At 40.8% G+C, this 16,444-nt stretch overlaps 1 pseudogene; it reads left to right on the forward strand.

Moving 5' to 3' along the window:
• The first annotated feature begins 900 nt into the window (after positions 1 to 900).
• Positions 901 to 7,948, forward strand: LOC148152194 (uncharacterized; annotated as a pseudogene).
• The last annotated feature ends 8,496 nt before the right edge of the window (positions 7,949 to 16,444 follow it).

The following is a 16,444-nucleotide window of genomic DNA, read 5'->3' on the forward strand; positions in this document are numbered from 1 at the left end:
GTTCTATGATTGCCAGTACATTAATTCCATTTACTTGTCTTGGTTCCAAATCCCTTGGTCATTATGTTATAGTTCCCACCCAGGGAATTTGTAAGCAAGGTGCTGATAACATCACCACATCACCTTTCCACTGCCTTCCCAACTGTATTTATCTATCAGACATTTTACTGAGAGAGATGGGGTGGTGCAAGCAGAGCCTTGGACAATCTGCCCACCCTCACCACAAATGAGCCTCACAAATTATTGGTCCCTTAAGGGCCACTTTCTGTCTGCCCACAATTTGGAAGAGGTAGAGGAAAGCTTGGTGAGTAAGTCTGCTTGGAGCCACAAGCAGGAAAGATGGTGCATTGCCATCATTGGCTCCTACTGTTGACTGGAGTACTTAACACCCTCTTCACAGGAGGCTCCCAAGCACTGAGGATGTTACCTAGTCAGAAGACGAAACGTCTGCAACACAAATTCCCAGCTCAACGAACAGAATCACAAAGAGCACCCAAGCTATAAATCTTCTCACAAACTTTCAACACCTACAGGCGAGAGACGCTAAGACAAGCCAGGAAATGGGAATCCTGTGCCAACCGCCTAAGCGCCACATACGAACAACTCCGGTTCCTGCACGAATGCCGAAAGAATCGAATCCTTCCACCATGTGTCAGATACAGACCACCGGTCAACAACCCACAAGCCAGAGACACAGCCAGACAGAACGGATTCAGGATGATCCAGGTAATGATTACAGACTCACACAACAGACTACACAAATACAGACAAGAAATTGCGCGCCAAAAATCGTTAATTTCAAAAACCACCAATCAGGAATGGACCCGGACCATAGAACAGTCTGTCACCATAGGACAGAACAGGACCACACACTGCAAAAAAACGGCACTAAAAGAAAAAATGGCCAAACTAACACACAACAGAGAGGACACCACAACACATACCTGGGTTAGAAACCTCTCCCATAGACAGCTCACAGACATGGAAGGAACAATACTGGCCAAGGGTCTCAACTATAACCACAGGGACGCTAAGACAACAGACTTCCTAACAGCACTAGAATGCACACTCAGAAACAATGGACTGACAGAAGAGATACAACAAACAGTGAGACAAAGTATCGTACCTCTGATAACAAGAAAAAGACAAACACACAACCTCAACACCAAGGAGAGGGAAGCACTAAAAACACTAAGAAATGATAAGAACATAATTATACTACCAGCAGATAAAGGCAGAATGACGGTCATCCTGGACAAAGCAGAATACATCCAGAAAGCGCAACAACTACTGGCAGATACCAACACCTACCAAAAGAGAGAGTTTGACCCCACCCCACAGCTCACTAATAGGATAAACAACACACTGAGGACCCTGCAAAATAACGGACAGATAACCAGAGTTGACCGACAGAGAATGAAACCTGAAAGCAACACCACCCCCAGATTCTATGGACTACTTAAAGTGCACAAACCAGACATCCCACTCAGACCCATCGTATCGCATCCCACTCAGACCCATCACACAAACTGGCTAAAGTATTACAACAGAAACTGAAATACTTGATCAGCGGATCCAGACACACTATACAGTCAACACAGCAATTCTTGGACATTATCAGGAATATACATATACACAAGGAAGAAACAATGGTCTCATTCGACGTAACGGCACTGTTCACCTCTATCAACAAAGCCCTAGCCAGAGAAACAATAGCCAGCCTGCTGAACATACAGAACAGACAACAAGACGGTGAACCTATCAACAAAGACTGCATACTCAAACTACTGGACCTGTGCCTCACAACACACTTCACATTCAACAACCAAATATATGAACAAATCAACAGCACACCCATGGGTTGACCCATCTCTGGACTCAGCAGAAGCTGTAATGCAAAGATTAGAATAAACAGTCTTACTGCAAATTCAACTCAAACTCTGGGTCAGATATGTAGATGACACCTTTGTAATAATTAAAAACACAGAAATAGAGAAAACACACCGGATCATCAGTGCCAGACTCATTAGGAATCCGATTCACTAGAGAGGAAGAAAAGGACAACCAACTCCCATTCCTAGACGTGATGGTACAGAGAAAACCGAATGGAGATTTCACCACAAAGGTATACAGGAAAGCCACACACACAGACCAAGTCCTGAACTACGAAAGCAACCACCCCAACACACACAAAAGAAGTTGCATCAAGACACTGCAGTACACCAGAACTGCAAAAAGAGGAAGAAGAACACCTCTACAATGTATTCGCTAAAAACGGATACCTCCGCAATTTCATCAACAGATGCCTAAGGGAAAGACAACAGAATGCCACAACCCAAAGGACTAGCCACATTACCATACATCAAGAACATTTCTGAACTGACAGCCAGTCTACTATGACCACTAGGACTCATGACAGCACACAAACCAACAGCCACTCACAGACAACAACTCACCAGGACAAAGGACCCGATACCCAGCATGAGCAAAACCAACATAGTATGAAAAATCCCATGCAAGGGCTGCACAAAACACTACATAGGACAAACAGGAAGACAGCTAATGATCCGTATCCATGAACACCAACTAGCCACGAAACAACACGACCAGCTATCCTTAGTAGCCACACACGCGGATGACAAGCAACATGAGTTCAACTGGGACAACACTACTATTATAGGACAAGCCATACAGAGAACAGCCAGGGAATTCCAAGAGGCATGGCACTCATCCACAGATTCTATCAACAAACACATCAACCTGGACCCAATATACCGGCCACTGCAGTGGACAGCTGGAACTGACAACTGGAAGCGGCAGAGACAAACCACCATAAATGCCGGAGGAAACATCACAGAAGTGCTTCACAGCAGGCTCCCAAGCACCAAGGATGTCACCTAGACAGGGGATGAAACGTCTGCAACACAAATTCCCAGCTCGGCGAACAGAACCACAACAACGAGCACCCGAGCTACAAATCTTCTCACAAACTTTGAACTTAACACCCCCTCAAGTCTGTGACCGTTCTCTCCATCCAAGTGCTATAATAATAAAATATAACCTATTCACTACATTTCTGCCTGTATCATGTATTTCCAGCATTTCTTTACTTCAGATTTTCAGCAGTTGCAAGAATAAGGGATGTATAACAAATGTTTGGATAATTTCAAAATCTTACAGTTTCCATCCACAGTTATCAAAGAGAGTTCACTGACCTTTGGTTTTCAAAGACAGCATTCAATTTCATTTTTTTTGTCACTGTCAAGCAGGTCGATAGAGCACAATCAGGCTTCACTAAGATTGCAGGTTTCTCCATTGTGCAGAATGTTACTGAGTGGACACATAGTACATTACAGGCACTGTGTGTCAGTTCTATCATCTGTCCAGAGCAAAAGGGATTCCAGGTCCTTACTGTCCAGCTGCCATGTGATCACTTAGGTTAGTATGTGATATCCTGATGCCTTCACTCAGCTGCATTTGAGACACCATAGCAAACCAACGAGTGGCTAATGGATGACAATTTTGACAGTGGCCATCAGAAATGTGCTAAGTGCACTGTCCAGTTAATAGCAATACTGGACAAGTCACAGAATTCTCAGAGAGCAGAATGAATCCAATTGGCCCTTCGAGTCTGTATCGGCTCATCAAACTGCCTCCCACTCAAACCTATTCCCCGACCTTATCCCCTTAACCCCACATTTACCATGGCTAATCCACCTAGACTGCACATTATGGGGCAATTTAACATGGCCAATCCACCAAACCTAATTTTTGGACTGTGAGAAGAAACTAGGGTATCTGGAGAAAACCAAAATAAACATGGGGAAAACAGGTAAACTCCACACCGCGGGTCTCACAAGCCTGGAATCAAACCCAGGTCCCTAGTGCTAAGTGGCAGCAAGGCTAACCATTTAGGCACTGTGTCACTCCAGGCAGATTCCAGACTGAAGGTAAGGGCTTTTGCCCGAAACGTCGATTTCGAAGCTCCTCGGATGCTGCCTGAATTGCTGTGCTCTTCCAGCACCACTGATCCAGATTCCAGACTGAAGACTAGTTTGTTGTTTTTACAATGTAGTTACCATGGTGGTCTGTTACTGAACATATTCATAAGAAGCTGCCAATATACTTTTAACAAAAGCATGTTGAAGCTTTTTTTATTCATTCACAGGTTGAGAGCATCACAGGCTAGGCCAGCATTTATTGCCCATCCCAGAGGGCAGTCAGGAGTAAGCTGCATTGCTGTGGGTCTGGAGTCATATGTAGGCCAGACCAGGTATGAATGGTGGTTTCCTTCCCTCAAGACATTATGAACCAGGTGTTTTTTTTTTGACGATTGGCAATGGATTCATGGTCATCATTGGGCTTTAATTCCAGATATTTATTGAATTCAAATTCCACCATTTGCCGGATTTGAACCCAGGTCCCCAGAGTATTACCAAGGTCTCTAGGTTAACAGTCCAATGATAATTGCACACAAAAGGAATAAATACAAACCATTTTAAACCTCGGAAGAACTAGAGCTCATTAAAATATCAGTAATATCAGTTCTGTCTTCTGTTGGTGTGGTGGATTTGGTTTCTTTCAGTCAAACTTCTGCATTCACTCAGTTGGTGTCTTTTCATGAAACCATGAAAAATAAATTGCTAACGCAGTTCACTAAGCTCTGAACATGGACTCTTTAAACACCTTTTCCACAGATTTCTGTTTCTAAAGATTTCCCTTCACAAACATGTGAACACACAAAAGTAGAACGTTAGTGTGTGCTCTGTCATGGAGTAACATTGTGGCTGATCTATTTGTGTTTTGAATTTTACATTCTTGTCTCTTCCCGAGTTTCCCTGCCGAACAAGAATCTATCCTTCTCTGTCTTAACAATCTTCAATGTCTGCCCTTTCACTGTCTTCTGAGGCAGAGAGTTCTAAAGTTGCATAACCCACTCAGAGAAAGTAAAAATATCCTCATTTCTTTCCTAAAAATCGACCCACTACTTTAAAATAATGCTACCCCCAGTTCTGGACTTGTCTACAAAAAAGTATCCTTTCCATGTTCATTTTGTTGGGGTAATTTAATCAAACTGTCCCTCACTCTTCAAAACACGTGGGGAAACAAGCCCAGTCTATCCAACCCATCATCATAAGCCAATTCGCTCATTCCAGGTATTAATCTAATAATTGAACCATCTCCAACGCAGATCACCTTTCCTTAAACAAAGAGACTAAAACAGCACATAATATTCAAGATGTAATCTTACCAATGCTTTACATAATTGAAGCAAAACATCCCTACTTACATGTTCAATTCATCTCATAATAAAGGACAGCATCTCATTAGCCTTCTTAATTATGTACGGTACCTGCATTCTAACCTTTCATGACTCATGCATTTGAATACCTAAATCCCTCTGCACCTTGGATTTTTGCAATGGCTGTCTATTTTATTAATACTCAGCTTCATCATTCTTCCTTCTAAAATGAACAACTTCACATTTTCACACACTATCTTTCATCTGCCAGATTTTTGCCCACTCACTCAATCTATCAATATCCTCTTCAACCTCCTTAAGTGCTCTCTCATAACCTCCCACAGTTGAACATTCATTCAGTAACAAGAGGGATGACCACCTATGTTATTTAACATTAATATGTAATCAATCGCTTACAGGTTAGTTGCTGGTAGATTTATTTTAGTTTCTGCTTAGAATCAATAAATGTTTGGCCTTTTCTATTGTTGCAAAGGTCTGCAGATATTTGTGTTGTATGGAGGAATAGCTTCTGCACAACAAACTTTCCAAGACATGGGGCACAATAGGAATTTCTCCTGAAATACGACATGCCTTTGGGAATGAACAGAAGTGGTAGAGAGCATCACAAAGTTCTGGAACAGGGAAGGGTGGAGAAGACTGCACATTGGGAAGTGTTATCTGCCCAGGATATTCAAGGAGCAATTCTCTTATTGGAACTATAGCAACAAATGACGTGAGATATCTGTGCTTCAATAAAGTGGTTCTGACTCAAACTGCTACCGGTTGTGGCCAACAATAGACTTTCAGATCAAGAATAGGCATGAGTTAGGTAAGGGGAAATGTGGTCCTGCAATCAGATATAAGGTAGCGACATAGCAAGAGGGACCTAAAATGTTGTAATCCACAGATTACTCACAGTGCCACATGAAAGAGAATACAGGAATAGGAGGATGAGGCAGATGAATGCATGGCTGAAAAGAGGGAGTGCTTCAGATTCCTGGGACACATGAACCAGGCTCTGGGGAAGGTTGCATCTATCCAAGCCAGATGGGTTGCAATTGAATAGAGCTGGGACTGAGTTCCTTGCAGAGTGTTTCATTAATACTATTGAGAAGATTTTGAAATAACTTGGCAAGGGTGTCAGAACCAAGGGAAAACAGTAAAGGAGAAGATCAGGGTTCACAAAATATTTAGAGTTAGTTCTGGCACTAACATTGATAATAGCAAGTTGGTAGGTGAAGTTAAAGTAAGGAAAAATATGAAGCCTAAGTCACGATTACTGTGCATATATGTGACTGCACGGAGTACAGTGAGTTACAGGTGTAGATTGACTTGTGGAATCTTGATGTTGCAGCAATAACTGAGATTTGGCTCAAGGAAGTGCTGAGTGTTAAATATTCCTGGGTATAAGGTATTCAGAAAAGATAGAAAAGGAAGGAAAAGAAAACTTCACAGAAGAAATGTACATCTACTTTAAGATCACCATTTGAAAAATGATATGAATATATTTAAAATCAATGTGTGTCAGAGAACAAGTGATTGTAAACCCTGTGGTGTGAATGGAAAGATGCTTATACTGTTGGGTTTATGACAGATAATCATGTCAGGCTATTATCTTTGTTTTCAGTTAAGAAGAATTTAGGCTGAGTAACTTTTTTAAAAAATTAAGTTCAGAAGGAAGATTCTTCATTTCAGAAAACATTAGAAGTCAGTTTTGAAGCAAGTTTTGTTTTTCTGTTCTTTTTCTGAGATAAAGGATTCAGGGTCATTCAAGGGATAGGATAGCTTACTAGAATGGTTTAGTTTGTGAAATTTCCAAGCAAGGAGAGTTTGATTAAAAATCTGTCAGTAATTTGAACTGAGAAAGTTGAGGCTCCCAGATTTGTTGAAAATTCACATTTGGCAGACTTAGAAAGAGCTCATTGAAATATCTTCACAGTTCACAGCAAGAAAACTGTCTGCAGTCAGTTACATATAACCCTGAAGAGTTGAGATTTGAGATAATTTCTGTGGACCTGAGTCTCTGCAATGGGCAGTGTCAGGAAATAAGTTGCAAATTAGTTTTGTTATGCATTTTGAAATAATTCTTACTTGTATATATTTAGATCTATCGAAGTGGGAGTGATCTGTTCCAGTTTGTATGTTGCTGAAAAATTTGTAGTAGCTTGAAACAACTGAGTGGCTTACTAACCCATTACAGATGTCAGATAAGAGTCAAGCACATTGAAGTGGGTCAGGAGTCAAATGTCGGCCAAGCTAAGTATGGATGGCAGATTTCTTTCCCTGAGGTCTATTAAGAATCAGATGGTTTTTCACAACAATTGACAGTGGTTCCATGGCCACTATTAGCCAAACTTCTTAATTCCAGATTTTTTATTGAGTTCCAATCTTGCCCATTTTCCCCCAATACCATGTAGTATTGGGACCTGGAAATGATCCCAGAGTTCTAGCCCCACTACAAAATCCTGCTCCCATTGTCAATAGCAATGTGGAACAGAAGTTAAAGTTGGGAGAGGATAAGACAGAGAGCAAACAAGCCCTAAAGGATTAATTACAATTACACAGGGCTTTCAATCTTGATTTTTTTAAAAAAATTCTTGTTTCTTTTTATTTGTCTAGATTTGGATCTTCTGTAAGTTGAATGCTATTGTAAAAGGTGAGCTTGGTAGCTGCAACAGTGGGAATTGTTACCTTATCATGCAGTAGCATATAGGCATATGCCAGTAGAGCAATCCCCAATTTATACAGAAGGTACTGTGTGCGCTCAAGCCATATACTTTTGATTTCCTGCTCAATAATAGTTTACATTGCAGGATAGATACAGATGTTCATTTGTGATAATCACCAGGCATTCAACATGCTATTCATTTATTTTCTAGTGAGGTTAGCAACATTACCAAATTAACAAGGACCTCTAGGGCCTGATCTGCAAAGGATTTTTCTCAATTATTGTTATGCCATTACCTTACTATTTTGAATACATCACTGCTTAAATAACAAAATGTTAAACAATTTGTTAGCTTTTTAATAAGTGTGCAAGAAGTTATCTTGCACTGTGTTTCCTTGCTATTCCTTCTGTTGAAAATGGTGTTATATGAAATTGACTGCAGCAAAATTACTCTCGTCTACTGCTTAAGGTTTGTTATTCATCAAATTCTTGTTTGCAGCTTTTTGTTGCTTGAGGTATCAGTTTGTGCTGCAATGGACAACTTTATGTTAAGCTTAAAACATAGAAATGGCTCAGCTCCACTCCAGCATGGCTGCTCTCTCATTATTTAGAGATAATTGGTGGTGGTTAAACTTGCAAGTTACCATGCATCAGGTGAGGAGAAAAGTTGAGAAGGTGGGACCAGTGCAGGAATTGACCCCACACTGGTAGCATCACTGTACAATACAATCCAGCATCCAAGCTAACTGACTGTGAAGTGTCAGTTAACTTAGTTGACTGAATGGCTGATTTGTGGTGTGAGTTACACCAACAGTGAGGTTATCGTGAATGACTCTCCTTCTCACCCTCTCCCCCTGCCTGAGGTCTGGTGATCATCAGATTAAACATCAATCATCTCTCTCTCTTTCTAATGTGAGAGCAGCCCTATGATCTGGTAAGAGTATAGTAACTTTACATTTTACCCCAGCCTGACAGACTCTGCCACACATATTGCAAAGTTAGATAGTAGGCGGTGAGACGAAAGGATTTACTGGACTTTGTTTAATCTACGCCCTCTTCTTGGTCAGCTGAGATTTCTGTTCATGCTTCCCTTTTCCAATGTCTCTTCACATAGCCAGGCACCAGAAGTCACAAATCTCACCACGTTTGTTATTATTAATGTCAACCATCTTTATATCTGACTTACAGGTGTCTTTGCAGTGAAAATATAAATGTTCAGTGGCCAGATTATTGTACAGAAAGTCATTGGGTATCAAGCCATAATCCATCCAAAGATGTGGTGAAACCTGTGTAAATTTCATTTGGTATATGCTGGAGGAATAAAGAAATCTTAGGACCTCTGAGTTTGGGTGTTGTCCTACCAAGTGATGTCAAGAATACATCTGAGACAGCAAATGTGGAAACTATTCAGTCGTTTCTGTCCTGTAGATGTTATCCCAATTTCACAATTGTAGAGGAGTGCAGTGAGAATTGACAGATTTACAGTTTAGTGTCCTCAGCCAGACTGCTGTTATTCTATGCCCCCTTGTTCAGTCTGGACATAGCATTTTTCCAAAAATGGGTCATTACCTCTCTTCTAGAAAAAAGAGGCAATTTAACATATGATCTTAGCATGTACTTGAATTCCAATAATAAAGAAGCAAGTAGTGCTCAACAAAATTCAAAGACCATTTCTTACACTTTCAAAATGGATTTAACATCTATCAATATTGCAGGCCTCAATAATTTTGACATCCAGACTTTATAAATCCAGAAACAGAACAATCTTTTGCTTGAACTTCCAAATGAATAAGATGTTAACTTTTATTGTCACAGTGAATTGTCTCAAGTTACAGTTAGCCTGAATCATAGAACATATTTCCACCAAGCCATTTTTATTCAATAACACCTGACACTGACTGATTATTTTGCAAAATAATTATAGACACAGCCATTACGAGTGCAATCCCATGGGCTTGACAAGCTCTACTCTATCTTCCCTGGCTATAGCCATATACAAATATACAATTTCTGACTTTTTTGTGTCCAATAATATGAGAAATGTGTTCACATATTTTGAAAGAGAATCCAAACAAAATGGTTTAGCCTTAATAATGAGATCCTAGTCTGCATCTAATGAATTGGAGTTAATATTTGACATGCACAGAGAAGGGCAAGGACAGTGAGCTGCTGTATAGATCTATGAAAATGCTTTCCTTTCTTAGGGTTTTAACAATACAAAGCAACTACTTTTTGTCTTTCTCCCAACTCAGGGCACAGAGCACAGCCCAACATAAAACCTACAATCTTTGACAAACTCACTAATTGCACTTATTCATTGCAAGAATTATTATTTTTATAATAGAATCTAATTAAGAATTTTAAATATTTGTTTAAGGTTGTACATGTAGTTGTTTTTAAATTATATATGGTGTATGTTTGAAGAGGCAACCTTTTAAAAAAGTCATTCATGTGTTATGGACTTTGCTAGCCCGGCCAGTATTTCTTATCCATCCCAAATTAAGAATGTGCTAGTGAGAAGACATCACAGTGTGGTTAGGGAGGGAGCTCTAGGTTCTTCATGAAATAATAGTGATCAAATAGTGGTATAGTTCCAAGTCAGGACAGTGAGCGTTTTAGAGGAAAACTTGCAGTTGATGGTGGCCCATGTTTCTGCTACCTTTTTCCTTCTCAATGGTGGAGGTCATGAGTGTGTAAAGAGTTGTTGAGTGAACCTTGATGAATTGCTACAATACATCTTGTGATTGGTATACACTGCTGCCACAATGCACCAGTGGATGACGAGTGAATGGGAAAAGTGCTAGATGGGGTGCCAGTTGTGAAGGCTGTTTTGTCTTGGATTGTGTTAAACTTCTTGAGTATTAATATATCTGCAGTCACCTGGGCCAGTGGAGAGAATTTGATCACATTCCTGGCTTATGCTCAGCAGATGGTGGCAGCACTAGGGAGTCAGGAGGTGAGTTGTTTGCCATAGAGTTTGTTCAGTTTCTAGTCAATGGCAACCCCAGGATGTTGATACTGGGAGATTCATTGATGGTGGTGCCACTGAACATTAAGGGGCCATGCTAAGTTTCTGTCTTGTTGGAAATAGTCATTGCCTGACACTTATGCGGTGCGGACGTTGTTTATCACTTATCAGCCCAAACCTGAGCTGTCCAATTCTTGATGCAGTTTATAATGAAGTAGGATCATGAGTACCACTGAATATGGTACAATCATAGATGAATATCTTGCCTTTAACTTCATGATGGAGGAAACTTATTGATGAAGAGGCCGAAGTTGGCTACTCTGAGGACCTTCTGCAGTAATGTCCTGTGGATGAGATGTTTAAATATCAACAAACACATTTTCCTTTGAGTTAAGCATGACTTGAACCAGAAGACAGTTTTTGTTTCCCCTAATACTCATTAATGTTTTGCTAGGGCTTCTTGACACTATACTTAGTAATATGCTGATTTGATCTGCTCTGAAGGGCAGTCACTCTCACTCCCTCATGAGACTTGGTCTTTTGTCCAACCAGTTATTTGATACTACAGAACTTCAAAAAGACATGCTTTGTGTGAGCTTTCCAGCAGGACAATTTGCAAGAGTGCCAAAGTAAAGGGAAAGCAACATTTATATGGTAAGTGCAGATTGGTTGACAAATGGAATCTGTTTGACAGAGGCATCACTGTGGAGAATGTGCCAATTAGATGATGACTGAGAATTAGCTACTGCTTTGCTTATGTCTTCACCTATCATGACTTCACCACCCTATTCCGACCTTCCCCTTTATCTGTAGCTTCCTTTAAATACATCCCCAGTCATGAAGAAGGGTTACACCCAAAACATCTCCACCTCCTGATGTTACCTGGCTTGCTGTGTTCTTCCCCTACCTCCTCAGACTCCACACACAAATTCCCTATGCTATCCCTGTTGGACATCTACGAACACAGCAGTATCCTATCAAACCCACAAGGTTTGTCTTAACAGACAAAAAGTTTAACTCTTACCATCCACCTTTCATCTATCCTCTGTCCAGACAATCAATTTTTTTTCCAAGGGAAATCTTCCTGTTTATCTTTCTAAATTACAATTACAATGTTTAATTTGGATAAGTACATGGATACAATCAGGTCCTCCCTCAACCTCCGTCTCTCTAATGAAAATAATCCTAATCTACTCCACCAATCTTTATAGCTAGTACCCTCCATACCAGGCAACATCCCGGTGAACCTCCTCTGCACCCTCTCCAAAGCATCCACATCCTTCTGGCAATGTGGTGACCAGAACTGTACGCAGTATTCCAAATGAGGCTGAATCAAAATCCTATACCACTAATATGACCTGCCAACTCTTATACTCAATACCCCGTCTGATGAAGGAAAGCATGCCATATGCCTTCTTAACCACCCTATCAGCCTGCATTGCCACCTTCAGGGTACAATGGACCTGAAAACACAGATCTCTCTGCACATCAATTTTCCTCAGGGCTTTTCCATTTACTATGTAGTTCACTCTTGAATTGGGTCTTTCAAAATGCAACACCTCGTACTTGCCTGGATTGAACTCCATCTGCTATTTCTCCATCTGACTCTCAAATCTGTCTATATATTGCTGCATTCTCTGACAGTCCCCTACACTAGCTGCTATTCCACCAATCTTACTGTCATCTGTAAACTTGCTAATCACACCATCACACCTTTTTTCAGATCACTAATGTATATCACAAGCAACGGTGGTTCCAACACGGTTCCTTGTGGAACACCACTAATCACAGTTCTCCATTTTGAGAAACTCCCTTTCACTATTACTCTCTGTCTCCTGCTGCCCAGCTAATCCTCCATCCATCTTGCTAGTATACCCTGGATCCCATACGACTTCACTTTCTCCATCAGCCTACCATAGGGAACCCTATCAAACACCTCACTGAAGTCCACTGCCCTTCCCTCATCAATCAACTGTGTCACTTCCTCAAAGAATTCTATTAAGTTGATAAGACATGACATTCCCTGCAAAAACCATGCTGTTTATCACTGATAAGCCCATTTTCTTCCAAATATAAATAGATCCTATCCCTCAGTATCTTCTCCAGCAGCTTCCCTACCATTGATGTCAGGCTCACCAGTCTATAATTACAGAGATTACCCCTGCTACCCTTCTTAAACAAGGGGACAACATTAGCAATTCACCATTCCTCTGGGTCCTCATATGTGTTCAAGGATACTGCAAAGATATCTGTGAAGGCCCCCGCCATTTCCTCTCTCATTTCCCTCAATAACCTGGGATTGATCCCATTGGACCTGGGGACTTGTCAACCATAACACTTTTTACAATACCCAACACTTTGTCCCTCCTTACGCCAACTTGGAATCAATCATCTATCCCTAACCTTAACATCCATCATGTCCCTCTCTTTGGTGAATACCAACACAAAGTACTCATTAGGAATCTCACCCATTTTCTCCGACTCCACGCATAACTTCCCTCCTTTGTCCTTGTGTGGGCTAACCCTTTCTCTAATTACCCTTTTGGTCCTTATAGATGAATAAAAGGCTTTGGGACTTTCCTTAACCCTGTTTGCTAAAGATATTTCATGACCCCTTTTAGCCCTCTTAATTCCTCATGTCAAATTGGTCCTACTTTCTTGATATTCCCGATATCACATTAATGTTTGTGGGAGTTTTCAGCACATAGCCTGCCTGCTGTGCTTCCGAGGAGAAAGTGAGGACTGCAGATGCTGGAGATCAGAGCTGAAAATATGTTGCTGGAAAAACGCAGCAGGTCAGGCAGCATCCAAGAGCAGGAGAATCGACGTTTTGGGCATGAGCCCTTCTTCAGGAATGAGGAAAGTGTTTCGGGCGTGAGCCCTTTCCTCATTCCTGAAGAAGGGCTCATGCCCGAAACATCGATTCTCCTGCTCCTTGGATGCTGCCTGACTTGCTGCGCTTTTCCAGCAACACATTTTCAGCTGCTGTGCTTCCGACATGATATTAATGACTACACTTCGGAGGTATATTATTAAATATAGGAATCTGGTGAAAGGTGCTATAGCCATGCAAATTCTGTTTCATTCATGGACTCTGGCATTTTTATTTCCTAAATGAACAGGTATGCTGATATCTTACTTGGGCTTTATGTGTTGCCAACAAGCAATGTGTTTACCCTATGGCTCATTACCTGTGTCAAGTAATGAACATCAGAAATGCTGCTGACACAGAGTAGCTGTGTGCTGCATATTCAGACTTCCATTAGGTGGCAGCTGGCCTTACACCCACTTTCACACAGGTTGTTTTTTACAACATATGTCACTTCAGAAAAAAAAGCTGAAATCAAAAGAGATCCTAGGCTGATGTTCTAAGCTTATCTCTAAGATGCCAGCACTAACAGTTTCCACACAGACTTTAGAGGCGCTTGGTTGCAAACAAGAGGAATTCTGTTGTGTTTGGATTTATGAATGTAGGATAAAATAAGGCAGGGCTCAAAATATTCATGCTGCTGGCAGTCCACTCCAACTCAGATGACTAGACATTTTTGAGAAAGTACTTGGCAGCAAAGAAATGGGGTAGACTCATCATGAATGTCTCTCAAGGCATTAACAATCTCTACATGCTCAATTCTGTACAGATGCATGACTGAGGATAGATGGCTAAACACATCACATCATTGTCAGCAGCATAAGAAGTTATTGAACCACCTTCAAATTTGGAGACAGTCATTGACAACCAGCAGCCATTTTATCCCACACTGGAGCAGTAGTTAAATGGACCATGTGATTTGGAAATGAAAAGCATGCACCATCCTCTGCCACAAAGTCAAAGTGTGATCAAAGGTCACTGAACACACTGATATGGCACGTTGTTGTTGTGAAGAACATTTTGTTTGTTTACTGCTATAACATTCATGAGACTGTTGGACAACATTTTATCTGAAAATGCTCTGACAGTTCAGCTAAAACGTAAATGTTGTGCTATTTCATTATATCAAAGTCACCAGGACAAAGGGTCATGCACATCTCACTGAGGCCACCCCTGATCTACAAAAGGACTAGGAGGAAGAAATACAGGCAAGCAGAGCAGCACAAGCTGATGCAGGAGAGAGGGACAAGGTGATGAGAGGGTGATGTGAAGTCCTATAAACTCACTGGACTGTGGAACAGTGAACTGCAGGTTCAGGTATTTCACTGACTTCTCTTGTTTCAGCTCAGAATTTAGCAGATACATAAAGATGGCAGTGGTATGTGACAGCTACTGACAGCTAACCCTGGCCTTCAAAGCTATTTGAGGGTTTATGTTTTTGCTATGCAGATAGGTGTCCAGATACTCCAAGTGTAGTACAAGGCTATGACCTATGGCTATCAGCTTCAGTTCTTGACTGGCATAAAACTGGAACATCATGGCAAATTTACATAGGTAGCTTCTATTTGAAATGTAGATACATTAATTTATAATGAGCAAAATTATTAGATGTAAGATTTGAAAGAATTTTCTTTGCTTGATGGCACAGTGGGAGCATATCTACTTTTCAAATCCACCACTGCCAGAAAGGCTAAATGGGAAAGCCAGCAGGCATTCTATATCCAATTAAGCATGATTTCCTGAGAATGCTTGGACATAACCTCAAAGAACATCATTAATATTTTTGGTCAGACAGTAGGACAGTACATCCACAAATTAAAACTGGAGTCCTTGCCATAGTTCTATCATTTCCATTCATTTTGATAACACACATGTCCTGGATGGTTTGAACATAAACATATACTTCATATATGGCATCATAAAAATAATACTATAGATATTATTTATAGAATTCTTTATTGTAAGTCCTGATCCTTCAGCTAGATTGGCTTTGGCATATTTAACAAAGCTAACACTCATCTCTGGGGGCTGTGCTTTTTTTTCAAAGTCTTTTGGCATACAATTTCCTTTTATCTCACTGACTTCATGCACTGTATTTCCTCAACCAACACTCCTTCCCTAATTGGACGATTTACTTTTCAGATAAATCATGATTTCACTGCAATTAAAACTCTTCTTAATTTATCAGGAAGAGAAAAGATTATTTGTTCCAAGACATGCTGTGTCGAATATAATGCCCTCCATAACTATGTCTGAAAGAGATTGGAGCAGGTTGAATGGTGGTGTTGTGTATTTCACCACCTACCTGTCTTCTTCTAAATTATGGGTAGTCACAGAGTCATACAGCATGAAAACAGACTCTTCAGTCGAACTCGTCCATGTTGACCAAGTTTCCCAAACTAAACTCGTCACTTGCCTCCATATGAACCATATATCTCTAAACCTGATAAAGTTGCCACTCAAGGCCCTTTTAAATCTTAGTCATATCACTGAAAAGTATGCCCCCTACTTTTGAACTCTCCTACTCAGGATAGGGCCTTTGGTATTCACCTTATCTATGCCCCTCATGATTTTATCAACCTCTATGAGGCACCTTGCAACCTCCTGCATTCCAGTGAAAGATGTCCCAGCCTATCCAGCCTCGCCCCCCCATAACTCAAAACCTTTAGTCCCAGAAACATTCTGATGAATCTTTTT

Source organism: Chiloscyllium plagiosum, unplaced genomic scaffold (genome assembly GCF_037043375.1).
Source record: "Chiloscyllium plagiosum isolate Xiang-an unplaced genomic scaffold, Cpla_swu_hap1 HiC_scaffold_1, whole genome shotgun sequence".
Lineage (NCBI taxonomy): Eukaryota > Metazoa > Chordata > Chondrichthyes > Orectolobiformes > Hemiscylliidae > Chiloscyllium > Chiloscyllium plagiosum.